The sequence below is a fragment of the Charadrius vociferus genome, unplaced genomic scaffold (genome assembly GCF_000708025.1).
Source record: "Charadrius vociferus isolate BGI_N301 unplaced genomic scaffold, ASM70802v2 scaffold190, whole genome shotgun sequence".
NCBI lineage: Eukaryota > Metazoa > Chordata > Aves > Charadriiformes > Charadriidae > Charadrius > Charadrius vociferus.
In genome coordinates, this window is record NW_009646608.1 from 485,160 (window position 1) to 505,520 (window position 20,361).

General features: G+C 50.5%; 1 protein-coding gene across 1 annotated transcript in view; it reads right to left on the reverse strand.

Annotated features, from left to right (window-relative positions):
- SMAD6 (SMAD family member 6) overlaps window positions 1-20,361 on the reverse strand; it is a 43,187-nt gene that overhangs the window by 1,728 nt on the left and 21,098 nt on the right. The window lies entirely within an intron of this gene.

The window sequence follows — 20,361 nt, forward strand, 5'->3', positions numbered from 1 at the left end:
GGTCCTTTCCTCCTCCTACCACACCGATTAACAGAAAACCACACTGGGATTTCAAGCAAGGAGCTCTGCTTTGAGCCAGCCCTGCTCCGTGCCCGGCATTAAGCTCTCTGACAATATATCACGCGCCCGCGGCCTGCTGACCCCTCTGCCTTCATGCCATCATGTCCGATTAACTCGCACGCGGGGTGATGCCATTATTTTGCCTCAGAGACCCTATTGACGCACCGGATTTCAAGCGCAGCCCTACAGCCCCAGTTCTTTTCAGGCTCAAATTACCCCGGAGGGGAACGGGCTCTCCTCCCCATTAACGATCTTTGAATTAAGCGGCTTTGTTAGAGTTTAACATGAGTTGTAACTATACAAATTTAAGGGGAGGGAGATGGGGGAAGGGGGGTAATTGGGCAAGCGGGGAGGCAGCGGGGCAGCAGGATGCACTTTGCTGTGAGCAACGCTCATCATCTCGCACCAACCCCTCACCCATCACAGGTACAAATCCCCCCAAAAATGCCAGATCGGCCCCTTTCTCCCCCATCATCTGTTTAAACAAATTTTAGGACCCAGCACAGCCGTCAACAGCTCCTTGTTGGTTTGATGCACATTTTATCCAGAACTGGGAAGGAAACCCTGCAGCAATCAGACGCTTCAACACCACTGGGAAAAGAAACACCATTTTCCTGCATTTAAGGCAATCCTCCATGGAGGAGCAAGCCAACAGCTTCATGTCCCCTACTACTGGAGATGATGCCCTGGGCCTCCTAAAGGCATGGGGAAAGCCATGCTGAACACAACTGGGTGAGACGCGTCCCTTAAACACAGAGTTTGTGGCTCTGCACAGCAGGGAAATGGGTGAAGACCCTTAGTCACAGCAACGGCAGCATCCCGGAGCCGCGGGAGGCAAACTTGGGTTCCTTTCCCCCAAGGACCAGGTCCTTTCCCCCAGCCACAGCTCTTCAGGCGAGGTGGGACACTCCACCATGTCCCAGTGGCACCGATGGGTCTTTGTGTGTCTGTGCTTCTGGGCCATCCTCTGTGGAAACCACTCAGTCCCTCTGTAATAAGCTCATCCTAATGCTGCACTCCGCTAATGACAAAAATCAGCAAAACCAGAGGGTTTTCCCCATTCCGCTCTTCGGCGAATTGCTGTATTTCCTTTGCCATCTCAAATGACCCTCCTGCATCCAGACTGCCAGGAGTTAAATTAACAACCCAGCTTGCTCTGAAAGGGTCATGACTTCATCAGCAAGTGCATGATGAGTATGTTGTACCCAAGCACATCAGGACAACTGGACTTGACTCTTCCTCAAGTATCTCATGATGCCTTGCAAAGCACCAGCCATGCGAACGTGAAGTTTTAGGGGAGGAAGAAAAGATTCAAATGTAGTTCTGGGTTAGAAACCCCACCAGCTGCCCAGTGCCGATATGATGCACTAAGATCTCCACCAAGAACAGAAACTTTGATCAAACTGGTGATAAAAAGTTTCAGAACCTCTTTGCAGTGTTTCTGCAGCAGTTGCAAAAATGAAGTTAACTAAGTTTATGGCATTAACACAAACCTGACCCAAACAGTCTTATCTAGTCGAACGTTACTAAAGCAAGACCATCCTTACCTACCTCTGTACAACACCCTGAAATGAACAGCTTGGCATGGATGAAAATCTTTTGACCTTCTCTGATAACATCCCTTGGTCTACCACTGTGCAGCGCATGGTCAGCGCGTTTCACTCTTTCAAATGTACTATGGTAAATAGTTCCAGATTTTCTTTTAAGAGATGAAAAAAAATGTAGTTCATAATTGACACAACAGGAGAAAGATGATGTACTGCGCAACTGAGCTTCATCTGCAGGTGGATCTTCCACAGCATCCAGGTTCCACAGTTATCTTTCCCCTGGGACATCATACAGTTGAGATCCCTCCAGTGCCTTTCCAAAACTCTTCTCAAACGCTAAATTTTGCTGTGGTCCCACTCGAGTGATGCTGTGGGGGCTACAGAACAAGCTCAGAGCTTTTCACCTGCAGGGCTCGGAGGCTGGTAGCAATTACCCAGCTCTGCATCTGTTTAACTTCCCAACCTCTACAAAGCCCTGCATGCCCATTAGGGTAAGTTGGTTTTGTTATTACATTTTTTAGAAACTACCACTCAGCCCCTGAGTTTCCCTTACAGACTAAGAATGGGATAGCTTCAAAACTCAAGTTGCCCCATCAGTTGAATTAATTAGGGGAAAATAGTCAGCAATAAACCTTTAAATAGGTGTTTCCCATGGTTTGTTGCAAATTAACACACCTAGTGGGGGAAAGCAAAGCAAGAGGAAACCAGTGTCTACTCCACGAGAACATCTTGCTGTAGGCGTGATCTGGTGCCACCTCTGCTTTCCAGGAACCAGCAAGTATTTTGGTCAAGTCACCAATCTACACACATACCGGAAACGGGAAGGTTTTTTCACACCTCCTGCTTTGATGCATCTAAAATAGCCTCATAAAATCACTTCCATCCTACTTCTGGCATGAGCTTCACTCCATCCACACGTGCACGAGTCTCGGAGGGTGAAACCCCCCTGCCAATGTGTTTCCCATCTCTGTCACCCCATCACGGCTCCTGCCCGCCAGTGACAGCTCTGCCAGCTCAAAGCACTCCTGGAGATGCCCTGTGCTCCTCCAAAGAGGCGAGGACGGGAGTTTTAGCCAACCGCACATCAAGCAGCTAAAAGTTTCCTTTCCACCCCACTTTTCCTGGACAGGGGTAAACCAAGGCTTTAAAAGCCACCCACCGGCTGCAAAAGCAACCTGCCCGTGGCCCGCAGGCAAATAACCGCCCCCCCCCCCCCCCGAAATGAGACGGTTAAAAGGCTCATCAGAAAAGCCTCTGCCTCCGGAAAGCTTTCGGCGGGGACCCTCTTCTCCCCCAGCCCTCGCTCCCCGTGCCGCCGTGGGTTCCTTTGCCTTCTTTTATCTCCCGGCGCACTCAACCAAATCCTGAAAAAGATGAACTCATCTCGCAGCCCTGACATAAAGCAAGCACTTTAGCAAGCCCCTAAATACAGGGGGGCCTGCGCTGTGTCTCATCCCCTGCCAAGTATTAGTTTCGCCTCCAGCTATTAGCCACTACCACTCAGCAGACAGCAGGGGCGGCTGGCAGAAAAGCATGTCCTCTGCCTTTTAAATAAATATTCCATTTTTTTTTCCCTCTTCTTTTTCCATGCTGCCCTTTATGCACAGACAAGAAAATCCTTTTTTTTTTTTCTTTTTTTTTTTTTCTTCCCCCCTCCCTCCTTTCTGCTGGAACAGAGGCAGGCTTGTCGGCTTTCTTTTTGAAGAAAGCTAAATATTTTAGCCCCGACGTGCCTCCCTCGATGGTATACGCCGCATTTTTAACAACTATCATTGTAGGCAGCTACAACTTCTAACAGCTACATTTAGGCTGGCGTCAGGGCTATCTCTTCCATCAAAGCCACCTCTATCGATCAGATGGACGGGGCTGAAACTCCGGCTCTTGTTTACTCGTTCCTCCGAGTCGCCGTTTCCTCTGCTGCGCCGATGCTGAGCAGCAGACGCATCCAAAAGGAAATTCAAACAATTTAAGATTAAAAAAAAAACCAAGATAGGAAGCGAGACAGAGAATCAAAACCAGAACTTAACGGGAAAAGAGTCTTGCACGGCTCAGGCAGAAGGAATCCGGGTACGGGAATAAATGCAAAGAGCAAATACTGTAAATCCTCGTGGCGTTAGCAGCACTGCTGCTTTTGCTCCCCGCAGAGCGTGGAGGTAAAGAAAATAACTTGAGGTTTTAAGATTACTTCTGATTTGACAATGCTTTATGCCAGTAAAGTTCAAAGCAGCGCATTAAAAGAGAACAGAAAGATGCTTTTTTTTTTTTCCAAAACAAAATGCTGCGCAGTCCCACTGCTTGATGTTGCACTTAAAAGCACGATGGAAAACATGGGCAGATCACAAAACGCACGATTAAAACACACTCTGATTCATGCTTCGGCTCTTCCAAAGCCACCAAAACCTCCTCTCAGCAGGTCAAATGGCCCCCACAATATATGGCTGCGAGTTAAGATCTTGCTGTGTAAGGGAACGGGGGTGAGAAGGGAAGTTTGCTGCAGTGCTTTGAGAAATATTCCCATTTTTGCACGGACTCCTGACGGAACAGTCACAAGTCACGCCGTGCCTTTTTCCCAAGCAGAGCCCCCCCCCGTGAGGAACGGGTGACGGCAGCCCCCCCCTTCCCCACCGAACCCCACACCATGCTCAGGGGTTTGCAGAACACATTGAAGAAGCGCCCACAGGGAAGGCCACACGTGGAAAAAAAACCCAACCAACATCACTGCACGTCCCAACCATGACAGGGACTCGACCGCACACCTCAGCACCTCGAGAGATGGAGTGGGATATTCAGAAGCGTCCCCACGACTCAGCCCAAACCCCATTTTCACATCCCACCCTCCCGTACTCCCACGCCTCGGGGCAGCCTAACGCTCCTCTGGCCGCGGAGCTCAGTCACGTCCTTTCTCAATGGCCAAAGTCTTCCTTCAGTTTTATTCTTTAGACTATTAGATATGTGCTCAGTCTTTTTTCTCCCCTCTGCTGTACCACAGGTAGATGCTTATACTACCAACTTATATATATAATATACTTATACCCAACGCGCAGAAGCGGGATGGCTACAGCCACACACGGGTCACTGTGAACACGGTCCAGATAAAAAGCCCGGCATAAAGAACATGCACTTTTCCCTAAAATGTTTTAACAGTTCACTGGGGAGCCGTCGTTTAAAATAATCTCCCATTAATCCCCTTAGAAACAAGCTCCAGGGTAAAGAAGGGTTAAAACTTTCCACAGCAGAAATGGAATTTTTATGGCCTTGCAAAAAAAAAAAAAAAAAAATTAATTGTCAATCTGCCCCAGCAAAGCTCACAACCGTTTTCGTTAAGCCAATATACTTAAAATACCTCTGCCTTACAAGTTTCAGCTGGAATGCATCATTGCGGCCCCCCGAGAGCCCCCACACCGAAACAACCCCCTGCAGGAGACCCTGCCAGTTGAGCGGGGAGAAGCTGAGCGTTGCCACCAGCACAGGGGTCCCCCCTGCAGATGCCCTGGGGACAGAGGGCCACAAACCAGCCACCATCTACCTGTCTGTCCATCCTCATCATAAGCGGTGGGGTGGGACTTTGAAGGCACCTTCCCACCCCTGGAGGAGCTGCAGCTGCTGGTGAGCCACATCTTGGCCAGCAGCCACTTTGTCAGCCCACGAGAGCGCTCCAGCGTTGGCTCCACCATATATATTTAAGGCAACACCCCAAGCCCACCAGCAAACGAACACAGGAGGCTGGGCAGGACCTGGGCTGCCGTCCTTTGGTGGCCCTGGGGACAACAGAGGAGCAGAGGCAGCGGGAGGTTCTCCATGCTGTCCCCCAGCGAAAGTCTGGGAAAGACCTGATGAGGACAAGGACAGTTCTGACCTTTTTTCTAATCGCTTCTTGGTTTCTCCAATGAAGCAAGAAGCTGTGTGTCACAGCAGGACAACGGGCTTGTGCAAGAAGATGGCAGCTGGGTGCAAGCAGAAGGTTGGAGAGCCCTAAGCTCTTCCTGGACCTACACCTTAAGACTCTGAATCAACTGAGGATTCTTTAATTTCCCACCTTTGACCAAGACAAACTTGCTCCCTGATTCACAGAGGCCCTGAAAAGCTGTCACCAGCTCCCCAGCTGATGACCAAGGTCAGCCATAGGGACAGCAGTCTGGACCTTCCCCATGCTGCAGAGCATCAAACTCTCTCCAGGCTGCACGTATGCTCTGCTCAGAGAGACGTAACGATCCAGCCCAGCTCATGCCTCAAAAATAAGTGTGATTTCATATCACAATTAATCTGGTGTCACTGTTGTTGGGACGCAAAAGGGTCCAAACTCCTCCAACCCCAGCGTGGTTCCTGTCATGTTCTTCATGTTGGACGTGGTTGTTGTACAGCCACAGAGACCAGTTCAGCTCAGTCCTCCAGCAAAAGCCAACACCAAAGAAGGCCCCGCAGACAGCCAAAAAGAACCCTCGCTGCCATTGTACCCACCATGGAGGAGGCACCTTCCTCCTCCTCCTCCTTCACCTCCAGCCTTTACCTTGGAGCAGAGCTCTGGTGGTCCCCAGCCTCTTCCCATTTAATTTAATTCGTTAACCCAGCAGATGATTAACTCAGAAGAACACTTGCACTGGGTTAATTAATTAAATTAGTTCAAAAAAGGGTCTGACGGGCAACAGAGCCGGTGAAGAAGGGCGTGGAGAAGCCTGGGGGGAAAGAGGGACATTTCCATGGCAGCCCAAGAAACAAAAGCAACACAGGACAGGAGCCAATGCCAAGATTAGGATGAAAACAATTTTCTCTGCATAAAAGAAACCACTCTGCAAAATCATCAGCTCATGCTAATTTTTTTATATCCTTCAAAGAAAACACATGCCACGTTTAGTTCTGCCCGGAAATTTGTAAGCCATCACCAGTTCGCTTATTGTCAAGCTAAATTCAGGGAGTTTGTTTCTCACGTACCTTCTGTGGCCATAAAATACTCAGTCCAGGACATGATTTTGAGGTATTTCAGCAGGTTTTATTTCCTGCTCCCCTGCATGGTTTACAAAGGTCTTTTCAGCCAAGGGTGAAAAGTCCTAGAAAGTAAAAAAACTGGAAAAGCCCAACTCAGGTATTTTTCACTGACATTTTTATGCGTTACCTCTTAAGGCCAATGTTTTCAGAGATTTAGGTAATTTTTTTCTTTTTTTTTTTTTTGCTTTGTTTTTGAGTCGAACAGTCTCCATATAATCTCAGCTTCCCCTTGCTCACAGCTTTCACAGGCGCGTTCATCGCTTTTAAGTTCCTGGGCTGTGCATGTAACTGCTTTATACCTGGCACGTAAAACTTAACACAACAATGTAAATATATCTTCAAAAGGAGCCCAAAATGTAATCACCTACGTTGGCTGCCAATTACGAAAGCACCAGACCTGTCATCAACCAGAATTTGGCTGAGATCCCTCCACTGTTGGAAACCAGCCATGGGTAAGTCCAAGCCTGACAAAATCCCGGGGTCGAGCTCGGCACCTCCGCGAGCATCCATAGCATCCCCACTGCCCGGCCGGGGATGCCCCCACCCCGCGCCCCAACGAGCTGAAAAAATGGGGAGAGAAACGAGCTGGTGAACGACGCGGGGGATATGGTGGGGGGAAGGTCTCCGCTAACCGATTTTCTGTAAAATCCAGAGGTTTGCTGAAAATCTTCCAAGCATTGTCCAGTTGGGGTTGCCTTTCTTCTCTGCCTCCATCTGCCAGCTGGGCAAGGCTGCACTTGTAGGGGGTTACTCTCCTATGACTGGGGAATTATTATCGTTGTTATTATTGGGCTTATTCCCCAAGTGCCCTTTACAGGGCAGGACTGCGAGGGTGGGAGATGCTGGGACCCAAAAATGAGGGAAAAATATCCCCTTTTTTCCTTTTGAGGTTCAGAACTCACACACTTTCAGCTCCTCCAAACAACCGTGCACGCAATTCCCTTCCCCCTACCCCCCCTCAAAGCCTGAAAAACACCAAGAATCCGGGAGAAATCACCCCATAAATCACCCGATGGCAGATTTCCCTTATAGCCACCGCCGCAATGTCCAACGCTCCCTTCCCCGCGCCGCTCCCGCCTGGCGCCGCGCCAGCCCTCGCTATTAATTAATCCGGGGGCCGCCCGCTGCAATCCCGGCTATGCCAACCGCATCCGACTTGGGCTGGGCGGGCGGGCAAGAAGTTGGGCCGGCCAAATCCCACGGGGACCTTCCTGAGCTCTCTCCACTCCCTTCCGAAGCCATTTTGGCTTTGCAGAGCAATTTTGGGTGCACTCAGAAATCCCGACGGATGCCCTCGGGGAGGGAAATAATCTGCTCAAGGACCAGAGCTGCGGCAAACTGGAGCATCCCGCGGCGGAGGAGAGACTCTGGAAAACGGTATAAATAAATAATAATAGTTTTCGCTCATAGAGGAGTTTCGGCTGAGCACTTCAAAGCATTTTAAAAGCAGAAACTAATTAGTAGGTCCCGCTGAAGAGAAACAGGAATAACACCACTTTCTGCCTCCATCACGCCTCTCGGGCAGAGCACGTCGGGTACCAGACTCGGCTCCCGGCTGAGCTGGGAATCGCCTCACCGGAGGGCGATGGTCCAGAGGTGCGAGGCTCGAGCTGTAACCGAACCAAACCTGGTTCACACCGGCATTAAACGAAGGGGTTTCTGCCAGGGTGGAGGGGACAGAGGTGACAGAGCTGTTTTGGGAAGCCAGATGCTGACCTGGCGAGAATGTCACCGAGGAGGCTGCAGAGATGCCCCTGAAGAGGTCCAAGCCTCCCCGCTCGCCGCTGCCGTGTTCCCTAAGGGCACCGGAGCTGGTGAGGGGTCTGGAGGACACATCTGATGAGGAACGACTGAGGGACCTGGGGGTGTTCAGCCTGGAGAAGAGAAGGCTGAGGGGAGACCTCATCACTCTCTACGACTACCTGAAAGGAGGGGGTAGAGAGGTGGGGGCTGAGCTCTTCTCCCTGGTGACAAGTGATAGGACGAGAGGAAATGGGTTCAAGCTATGCCAGGTGAGGTTTAGATTGGATATTAGGAAACATTTTTTCACTGAAAGGGTTATCAAACATTGGAACAGGCTGCCCAGGGAGGGGGTGGATTCTCCATCCCTGGAGGTGTTTAAAAAAATGGTAGAGGTGGTACTTGGGGACATGGTTTAGAAGTAGTTTTGTCAGGGGAGGTTAATGGTTGGACTCGATGATCTTAAAGGTCCCTTCCAACCTCAACAATTCTATGATTTTATGATTCTAAGAGCATCAGAGCATCCCCGGCGGCAGCAGGATCACTAACCCAGCACAGGACACCTGACAGCGACACCTGCTCTGGAGCAAAGCAGAAGATTTAAAAAAAAAAAAAAAGATAAAAAAGCCTTTTTTTTCCTCTGGTTCTTAGATAATATGAGGGCATTGAGCTCCTCTGAACAAAGAAGGCTGTCCTGCAAAGGCCCCTCAGCCAGGCAGCACACCATCACCACTCTCAGCACTGCCCCAACCCCAAATTGCACCTCATCACCCTGCGGTAACAACCAAAATTCGCCATTTTCAGAAAGCGAATGCTCAGCGGTTCTCCTACACAAGGCCTCCTTCAGATGTCCGGAGCTGGTCACGCAAAGCCTCCTCCCCCAAAACACCAGCAAAGCTGGAAACTTTGGGCTAAAGAGCTTACGCAGGACACGGGAAACAAAGCAGGCTGCGACTGCAGCGGCTTTGCCACGCTTTTCTATTTTGACCAACAAGAAAATGAGCTGAGATACTTCCCTGGGAGGAAAATCAAAGCAAACCCAAATTGAATGTCACCATCGGATATATTTTGAGAGTCCGCAACTGCGCTCCATCCCGAGCCCTTCCCTCCGGAGCGAGGACGAGGCCAGTCTCGCCCCGCTATCGCGCCTCTATCAGATCTAACGCCTGAGAACCAGCCGCGAGGTTTCGGAGAGAAGGCAGACGACGTGAGAAGCGGCGAGCAGGCTGAAAAAACCCAAGGCCACCTTGATTTCTCTGAAGCGAGGATGCCGCGCAGCCCCGAGCAGCATCCTCGAGAGAAGACCGAGGCGCTGGAGGCAGATGTCTGTCGGCTCGATGCCAATACCACTGCAAATATCAAGGACTCCAAAAAGCTTTAGGACACTATCACCGACCTGGAAAACAAGCCGTGACGGAGGAATGCAAGGCTGGGGAGGCCACGAGCAGGACCCCATCATATATTTTTCTCCATAGGGGCTGGGAATGAGCCGGTGCAGAGCCCGGCCCCCAGGCCCCCACAAAACCCCAGCCTGGGACCTCTGGGAGAACAAAAAACTTGGGGTTTCATCCCAAACCTCTCACTGGTACCCGGACTAGCTGTGGGTCCCCCATCCCAACCCATCCTCTGCTCCCCAAAAGGGCTCCAAGCTGATCCCTCCCCTCGCCTGATAATTCTCATCCTTAAAAAAAAAAGGTGCTTTCTTCCAGCACGGTATCAGTGCCCTCACATATATGGGAAGCAGACAGGGGTTGAGAGTGAAATGGGAATTCAGGCTTTGTTCTGGCTGGCCGGAGCCCAAGATCCTTCTCCCGATAAAGCTCTCCCTGAGACTCGCTGTCTGAGCAAGCGCCACAGGACGGGGAGCCGCGGCTCTGCGGCCGCCACCGCTTGTCACGCCGCCTGCGACTGCTTCGAGTCCTCGCTCGCGGAGGATTTGCCTGAGTTTTACAGGGAATTAAAGGATTTTGGGTGCCAGCGTGGCCTTTGCAAGGAAACAATCCCTCCGGTGTGCAAGCCAATTTGGTCACGCTGAAAGGATAAACCTGTACGGAGAGGTCTTGGGGCTCGTATCTGTTGGAGAGGAATTAAAAGCGATGGGGGATGGAGTCCGTACGCGGCGTGAGCAGCCGTGGGAAGAGCCCAGCGAGGGGCAGGCGGGCAGAGGCAGGTTTTGGGTCCCGCGGCGCTGGAAGGGAGCAGGGAGACAGCTCCTGCCCTCCCGCTCGCACAGGCATGCACATCGGCACGGCCGCAGCCGGGCCGGGAGGAACGTGCAGAGGGATGCGTGCATGCGTGTGCACCCACACACGCCAGATTTTCCGATAGCTAGTTCGTGTATTTATGTGTAAACATTTTCTGGGTTTATTCCAGCCCTTAGTCCAAGCAAGCAGCTCGCTCCACTGACAACCGCTCGTGGCCAGCATCCATGGGCTCTTACTCCCACTTAAAGCAAAGACTAAACAATGACTTAAGCATCTCAGGATTTAAGCCCCATAGCTGGTCCCTCACATTCACAGTCGAAGCAGCGAGGATGCCACGCTGGCAGCTTCTGCTTTGCAGGAGGACCTACACCCCCATGAACACGGTGGAGAACAACCCTTGTGCCATTTGTGTGCCGCGGTGGATGCACCGGGGAAGGTCTCCCGGCCCTTTTTCTGTAAAATCCACACATCAGCAACGCAGAGGAGCAGATGCAGCACAAGGCATGCATTTCTGCTAGCCTGGGATAAGATCAACCCCAAAGACCAAACATACCTTGTCTTGTTTTTATGCTCCCTGGAACGGTGCTGTGAATCTATCAAAGTGCAGATAAACAGCAAGAAAATTTCTGCAAGGGGTAAGCAGGGCATGGGGGACGAAAACCAGTGTATTTGCGTGAAATCCAAAGCATTTGTAAGCATCACTGCTGCCCGGTGAGGCAGCGATGTGCGGTCTCCAAAAGTCCCTGAAAGCATCTTCAGTCATCTCCCAGATGACAAAATTCCTAACCCTGTACTTGCCCATGGAGAGTGGAGGTGACTCATGCTAATTACCCTCCCTGTCCAAGAAGGACTTGTTTTCATTTCTAAAAACCACAGTTTCTCTTAAAAAAAAAGGGGGGAGGGGGGGGCGGGGGAATAGGAAAATACCAAATACACACAGAACTCCACGGGATACATCCTGTCCTCCTGCACTAATATGAATCCCAGACACCCCAATACTCCAGCTTCACTTGAGATGTTCAAAGAGAAAAGGATTAATGAGTTATAGCCTTTACACAGCCAGAGACGGGCGGCAGAGACGCTGCCAGCACTAGCTCCGGGTCTTCTGACTTCCAGTAATGCTCATTCAACATAACCCAGCTAAAATAATTTGTGGGGGTATGAGCGGAGCTCAAGAAGGGTCTTCGTTCAGATTAAAAACCCTCACACCACCTTTCTTGAACAAGCTCTCCTCTTTCTGGGAGGGCAGCTGAAATATAAAGCTAAAAATAACCTTTTCAGGACCGGTCTATGCAGGGTTCGTGGTTGCAACTCCTCCACGAGACGTTTCGGGGGGGGCAAATGCACCGGCTGCAGCTATAAACTCTGCAAATTAAGTACCAAAGTAAACGACTTTCCCATCGAGAGGAAAATGGGAAGGAGAGCAGGTCGGGCTCTTTGTACATCAAGGACAGGGAGATTAACGGAGCATGTGAATGCTTCGTTACGGCTAACGAGTTCAAGACTGCACACCCTCAACACAGCCCAGCGCTGAAAGAGAAATATCAAATTCTTCCTCTCTCCTCAACGGAAACCAATTTTAAAAAATAAAGTAAGGCGTACTGGGGGGAAATATGCCTGGTATTATACATTAAAAAGGCAGCCTGTCAGCAGCCTAAGAGAGACTCATTTCTCTTCTCCATCCTCTTACAGGCCATATATATAAAACAGCCACACGGATGCAAAGAACCCCCCTGTACAAAACGCGAAAAATAACTGAGTGTAAACCCAGGGTCAGATATTTTGCAGATACACATTCACAAAGCTCCAACGAGCAACAGAGTTCCCACTTCGGACAACTTTTGCTCATTATTGCAACATTTCTGACTATTTCTGATGGGACCGCAGATGATACGGAAGCCTCATCGTTCAACCCCGGTTATTTGCACGGTACAAACAAACCAAATGCTATCGACGCTATAAACTCTGTCAAGTTCCTGCACTAGAATCCTGAAATTGTTAAAAATAGGAAAGAAACTGCACAGTTCACATATTTTATAAAGCTGGGTTAAATCAACATCTGCAAAAAATATCCCTGTTAAACGAAATAGCAGGATTTCATTAAGTAAATTGCAAGTTGGCAAAAATTCTGAAAGAAAGGGAAAAAGCCACAGCCAGCCCTGTAATTTAAACCTTATTTTAACTGTGACAGCATGACTGTGAGAGGCTGCATTTCCAAACGAAAAAATAAAAATGAAGTCTTAAAAAAAACAACGTACCTGTTCCCCCGTTCCCCACCTCAGCGCACCAGAATGTCTGCACTCATTACGCTAACGAGCCCTTTCCTCGGAGGAGATGACGAGGGAGTGGGACCTGCTCCCGGTCCTGCATCCTTCTGTATCGAAAACACCAAACCTCCAAAATTCAGGATTTTCCACCCCGGGAGCAGCCGGATGCTGGCGTGGCGGTGAGAGGGTGATGGGTGACAATGTCTGTGGGGCGCTCAGAGCCACGCAGGCTCGGGTACACCCCCGTGGGTCTGCAGCCCGCGGCTCCGAGCCAGCACCGAGCGAGCCCTTTGCCTGGGGGCTGAGCAGCCGAAAGCTGGGACGAGACACGAGCCGGCTGCGGGGCTGGGAAACAGCTCAGTCTGGGCGACACTTCATCACTTTCTACATTTTAAACACATGCTGCTCCCCTGCACGAGACCAGGAGGCAGCCAGGGGCAGGCGCACGGGGAAGGGATGGTGGCACCTACCCCATCCGTGCGGGCAGCGTGGTCCGGCACGGGTCACCGTCAGGTCTGGGTGCCACGGGGAGGGTGGGCTGGCAGCAACTGGGCTCCTCCCTTGGGTATCCCAATGAGGTCCCTGAAGGGATGCAATGTGTGTCCTGCTACCGAGCAGGATTATAGAATGGTTTAGGTTGGAAGGGACCTTGAAGATCATGAAGTTCCAATCCCCCTGCCCTGGGCAGGGGCACCTCCCAATAGACCAGGTTGCTCCAAGCCCCGTCCAACCTGGCCTTGAACACTTCCAGGGATGGAGAGGATGGTGGTGCTCACCCGCTTTTGGGGTTTCCTTTGGGACCGGTGTTATAGGGCGGTCATGGCACCTTGTACCCAAACTGGGGGTGCAACGCCCATCCCCAGCCCCAGAGCTTCAGCGAACCTCAGCCCGGAGGTGTGGCCACCTGGGGCCGGCAGGAAGCAGGCAGGGAGCAGGCAGGGCATTGCCGGCCCTTCCAGCCAGTTTTCCAAACCTGCCTAGCACCTTTCCTGCCCGGGGTGACTCAGGCGACCAGGATGGGCTTCTTCCCACAGCGCCGGCCAAAAGCCTCTGCGGGAGCCATCCCCCCAGGGGATGGGGACAGGCGCTGGGCTCCCACCACAGGGACACCCGGAGGGCACTGTCCTCTGGGGTATACCCAGCACTGGGCACTTGGGGTCGGGCTATTAGCTCCCAAATGACAGTAATTACAGTTTCCAACCCAAAAGCTCAGCTGTCGCAGGGAAAATCACCTGGAAGCAGCACTCTGGGATCAGTAAAATCTCTCGTCCGGCACATACCGAATCTGTTTGCTTTGAAAATAATTGCAAAACCTCAAAACAAAACCTAAAAACAACCCGTCTGATATGCAAACTCGGAGCTGAAGAGGAGACCTTTAACAGAAAGACCGATTATTTGCTTACAACGTTTTGGCTTCGCTATTTTTCCTGGCACTTACGACACCCGAGTTATTTTGAAGGGCTGTTTGCTGCATGCGGAGCCGAGAAAACAGCGATCCAATTTCCTTTCTGATCTAAACATCCGTTTGCCGTGCGAGCGGGAGGGGAAAAAAAAAATAAAAAAAACCCAACCCAAACTCCGTGCATGTCAGGAAGCGCAGAGAGAGGGGCGGTGGGTGCCGGCGGGGGGAACAGCAGTCGGGGACCCCCCGCGCGAGGCGGCTCAGCGAGGCCTTCACCTAATGCTGTCCAAGGGGGGATCCATCCTGCGCCAGCCCCAAACGAAAGGGAACGGCCACCCCGAGGGGTCTGGCCTGCTCTCCTCAATGCAGACCAAGCGAAGGACCGCTGGCTGGACCCTCGTGTCTTCCTTAACAAGTCCATAAAGGCAAAGGCCACCCAGCTCATCGCCGCCAGTGGCGGCACTCTCCTACAGCAGGACTGAGCAGCTCCCGAGGGTGAAAATCATAGAACGGGTTAGGTTGGAAGGGACCTTGAAGACCACCCAGTGCCACCCCCTGCCCTGGGCAGGGACACTTCCCCCCGGCCCAGGTTGCTCCAAGCCCCGTCCAACCTGGCCTTGAACACCTCCAGGGATGGGGCAGCCACAGTTCCAGTTTGAAGCCATTCCCCCTCGTCCCATCACTCCATGCCCTTGTATAAAGTCCCTCCCCAGCTCTCCTGGAGCCCCTTTAGGCACTGGAAGGGGCTCTGAGGTCTCCCCTTTTCGCCTTCTCTTCTCCAGGCTGAACCCCCCCAACTCTCCCAGCCTGTCCTCCCAGCAGAGGGGCTCCAGCCCTCAGAGCATCCCTGTGGCCCTCCTCTGGTCCAACTCCAACAGGTCCATGTCTTTCCTATGTTGGGGGATACAAATAACCAGTCAGTCTCACATCCTCGTGCCAGACGAAGCAAGAAAGAAAAGCTGCACGGGCAGCTCAGGGGCACGCTAGAGATACAGCATTGCCCGAGCACTGCCGAATTGAATTTGGGGGCAAAAGGAAGGCAGTTGTCCTGGGGCAAGTGCAAGGCAGAGCAGGCAAACCCTTGCCTGCCGCCAAAGCTCACCCCAAGTCATGTCCAGCCATGTGGCGCAGGTCACTCAACACCCAGCAGCGCACGGGATGTTGTAGGGGTGCAGGACTGCATAATCAAAATAATTAGAAGGGCAGGGTCAAAGTGCTGGAGATGCCTCCCCGAAAACCACTGTGCAGCAACTGCCTGTGTCCTGAGCACCTCTCAAACCCGGGAGAGCAGCAGAATCAAACCAGCCACCTACAAGCCATGATGGCGGCACCACCCGAAGCCCCAACCAAACCTCACGACAGGAGCCCCCGAGGCTGCAAGTCGTCTACCAAACCCTGCACAGAGACGAGACCTTGCACAATTGCCGCACCTCCAGCAACGTGCCTCCTGCCAGGGCTCGGTGGCTGCGACCATCGCGCCTCTCTCTTTGGGGACACGCACGGATCACCCCCAGGACTCACGCTGTCCTTGCCACCATCTCTTCCCAGCTACGCTTTCCACCCTTCGGTGAGCTAAGGGCCAGCTCGCCCTCATGTTCCTAAAATTTCCTGGCTTTTGAGGATACAAGCCAGGTCATTAACATTATTTATAGGTTCCTGTGTATGAGTTTCCATTTGTTTGTCTGCTTAAAAACGGTTAGGTGAAAAAAAGAAATTCCTGGAGGTCAGACAGTTAAAAAACCCCCCATGTCCATGGTCCGATGGACCCAAAGGATCAGCAGCTCCTTTAGACGTGTAACTGTTTCCTTAAATGCTTATTGTGTAAATATTTAAGCTACTTTATAAAATTTTTACAATGTACTTAGGAAGCATAAATCTCCCCATCAGAGCACGGCAGGCCATCACAGCGGCGCACGCTTAGACGGTTTTAAGAACACAAACAGGGACATTTCCAATGCTAATGCTGGACCCGAGGGGCCCTAAGGTCACAATCCTACGGAAATAATTACTAAGCCGATCCCCTTCATTCCCCCCAAAACAGAGCGTGCTTATGTGCAGCAACACGTTACTGCTATTAAGTGTAACTCCAGTGACACAGGTTTTAAAAAAAAAATATATTTACAGTTATGGTGTAGTGGAGGGCACTATGGATAGAAGTCCTGACATCTTCCTCTTTGAAATGCAGCACCAGATTTAACGTCATACAGGCAAAAATTATCAAAGTCCAAAATCATCCAGTAATACTCATCTATTTCAAGAATTAAATGACTTTTTTTTTTCTTTTTTAAATGCCTTGTGCCAGGTTTGAAGCAAAGCCTAATTCGTTACAACCGACTTCTGCAGCCCTCACCGGTACAGACGACTGCAACCAAACCAGCGCCGACCATCCACCGCAGCCTCTCTCGCAGGTGCTGTCTGCAGAGATGCACTTCTCAGAGGTGAATATTCCCTTGCATTAGGAAAAAAAAAAAAAAAAAAAAAAGATGCTGCGCTGACTGAGACATCTGTACTTAGGGTGGTTCCCATATGGAAAGCCATGCAGCTTTATGAGATTTGCTTGGACACGGTGTTTCCCAGCTCGAATTCTTCAAACAAATGCAGATCTCCCTATCTAATGCAGGAAATAACATGTTTAGCAGTTTTTCCCCAGAACAGCTTCTTTACTGTAATTTAGGTGTGTTTGAGGCAACGACAACAAATGGAAACAAGGAACTGGAAGTTTATTCACTCTGCAAAGCACAGCTTTCTGTTGTATATGATGAAGTGCAAAGAAAGTCCGGAAAAAACTTGGATGGGAGTTCAAACAGCGATGCTTTAAAGATGAAAGCGCGCTCGTCGATTAAATGTTTAAATAAAGTTTTCTCGTACTAAATCATTTAAACATTTTCACATTCCTCGCATTTCTAGAAGCGCCCTTCACTTTTATTTATTGTCATAACCTAGTGCCCTCAGCAAGCGACCACGGCTATTTGAGGTAACCTGTTTTCTAAAGGGAAAGTTCTTGCAGGACAGTAAAAATTCATGATGAGTAGGGTAGCCCAACTCTGATGCTGTGGCCCACACTTCTTCTCCAACCACCATCATATTTTCCTCTTTTTCTTACAAATACATTCTTCCAAGCTGCACGTGGGGACAGCCAGGTTCACCTCCAAATATTGACCAGAAATTCAAAGTAATTCAACTGACTTCACCGTGGTTGTATTTAGACAGCTGTAACTCAGAGCAGAAATTGGCCTGGGCGTTCAAATTGTCTTTTTTAGAAACGCTCGGGCCGTTCCAGTCTGCCGTCAGTGATGAAGTCAGCCTTACTCATCCGAACACGGAGTACGGCTCTGCCATCAGCGCCATGAAACAGCTCCAATAAGCTTAAAGTTTGAGTGTGATTCTTCCTTCTATTGATGCAATTGTACCTGATGGAAGGGTCCGGCCACAGATATTTTGGCCGCACCCTGCTTCCCAACAACGGCATCTCACCGAGGTCACCTCAGCGATGGCACAGAAACTAGCACCTTGCTGCCACTGTGACGTGAGATGCCGGGAAAGCTTTAAAACGCCTATGTGGCCACGGAGCCATGCTCAGACCACGAAGACCTGGGACGTCTCCTTCACTGAGGCGCCACTCTGAAGTCCTTCAATTTCTTGAGAAGGTACAACTCGTGCAACCATGAAGCATAACGTCCAAGCCCCGCGATGCAACAAAGCTCTAACCTGCCCTCTCCCAGCCTATGCTTCAACGCTTAAAGGAATGAGTAACTATGGAGAGATCCAGAATAAATGGGGATAAACTTGCCATGGGTCAATTCAGAGTAGAAACACTGAAAAGGTTTTTCTTGCAGGATAACACAGCAGTAGCAGAGGAGTAACTTCTTTTAAGGTAGAGCTCGATAAACATAATGCAGTTTCTAAAGACAGAAGGCAACCGGACTAAGTCATCCAGCATGCTGTTACCAGCTCTTATGTTCTTACTTCCTCGTAAATCCATCATTAAAGAAAAAAAACAACAACCCAGACCCAAGGGGACATTAGTCTTCATGAATCCCGAGTCCTGCTCAACGCTCAGGGTACCCTGATGGCTTCGTCCCTGCTGTACTCCACTGAACTTCTCCCCATGACCTCGCCGGGCTGTTTAGTTAGCACGTCCCAGTATAAAACTCCGTATTTATTTTGGCACCATTCATTTAGAAGGCCCTAAAACCCAAATAAAGTCCATTCCCCTTTCTGCGTATCTCCAGCTATTGACACTGCTCATGACCAATTTGCAAATCCAAACAAACGCGTGTTGTGTAATGGAGCTGGAAAAACAATCAGGAAGGGGCTGGAGATCTGCTCACAGGTTCCCGCAGGGAAGGCTGGAAGGGGCGGCAGCCCAGGAGAAGATTACAAGAAATTAAACTTTTACTCTGATAACAACAGGCGCTATTTTCTGCCCATGACATCATGCTCCCAACCGCTATTAAACAATGGAGATAGTCCAGCGCTGGTTGAAGTCGCCGAGAACTTTGCCGTTTGTTTCGGTGGCCAACACGGTACATAGCCCTCTTTTAAAAATAGGAATTTTCTTCTATTTTCGCATGCCTCGCGGCACACAAATCCTCTCCACTGGCTTGGCTGACACAAGATAAGTCACAGCATCCCGGGTCCACGCGAGCAAGCTCAGACCTTCGCGGCTGCACTCCGCAGCGGTGAACGATGCAAACTTTTGGGGCATAACTCATCTGACCTATTTTAGACCTCTTCCTCGGAGAGAAGACGAACTGTGCCCTACATGGGGCTCCTTCTCCCTGCTGACTGCAGTTAGGTATCTAGAACAGCTCACACATGGATATCTGTATTAATCAAAGATGAAGTGCAAGGACTGCTACCCAGACAGCATTAAAATGGCCCCAAAAGTTATCAGCTCTTTAATTACACGCAAACGCAACATCTCACTAAGAGAATTCAAATCTTATGGGCAATGTGTCATCCTCCTAGATACTCTGGATATGAAATTGAGCTGAAAATAGACTGTGAATATAAATACATTTAGTGGATCCTTCTACCTGGCAAACACAAAATTCATGTGCAACTGGTGGCATTTAGCTACACCTACGTAACTAAAGAATGTCTTCAGTATTTTTCAGTGTTACTAAAGACAAAACACATCCCCACGCCTTGAAGAAGGCAAATGAGATCTCCTGATGGTCTTTCACAGCTACAATCTGCACGCTCCAGCTTTGCAAAAATCAAAGAGGCTGATACAAGATTAAACGGGACATTTGGAGGAATGAAGGGCTGAAAAAGCACAATGCTGTCATGTGCAGGAGATGGCAAAGTTACAACTCATATTCATGCAACCCATCTCGGAATCAACTTTTAAAAATGAGAGCTGCTACTTAACTTTCTCTTGCAGCTTGATGGACCAAACCCATGGCCAACCCACGGGCCAGGGCTCAACAGAGACCCACCTCAGCCGTGAAAGGGTCTCCGCGTCAGCAGAAAAAGGGTTTCCTATCATGGGCAATGTGAAAGGCAGAGCACCGATTCTTTTTTAGCCCTGTTGCTAAGAAAGACATCTACAAAAAGAAGTCCTGCTTGCACCTTCCCTCGTGCACATCCATGTCCCACTCCTCTTCACAGCGCGGAGACGTGGCAGAGGACGGGGGAGCGATGCACAGCTCCGCACGCCTTCCCCGGCCAGAGCCCGGCCTCGGCCAAACTCACCTGGTTTCAGGTTTCCTTACAAACCCCGAAACATAAATACGTTCCTAATTCTGCTGGTGAAACCGAGCCAAGTTTCTGGCAGGGCTGCGTTTGGGATTGAAACAAAGGGGAAAAAAAACACAGCGGTTTTGACCCAAAACCAAGATCTCCCCCCTTGAACTTGGCAGTTCCCACTGCTTTTTATTTTGTCCCAGAACTCGGGGGTCAATCTCCCCCCTCCTTCGGGAAAGGGGGGGATTTTCAGAGCCCTGTGAGTCACCCAGCTCCCCACCTGACCTTGGACATCGTGATGGACACATGCTACGATAGCCACCACTTCACCGGGGCAAAGACGAGGCAGAAACCCCCAAAAGATGGGAGCCCTCGCTGCAAATCCCATCCCTGCCCAGACCGGAGCACGCGCACGGGCGGCAGTCGGAGGCTGCACACAACGTAGCTGCAGGCATCTTTCCTCCTGC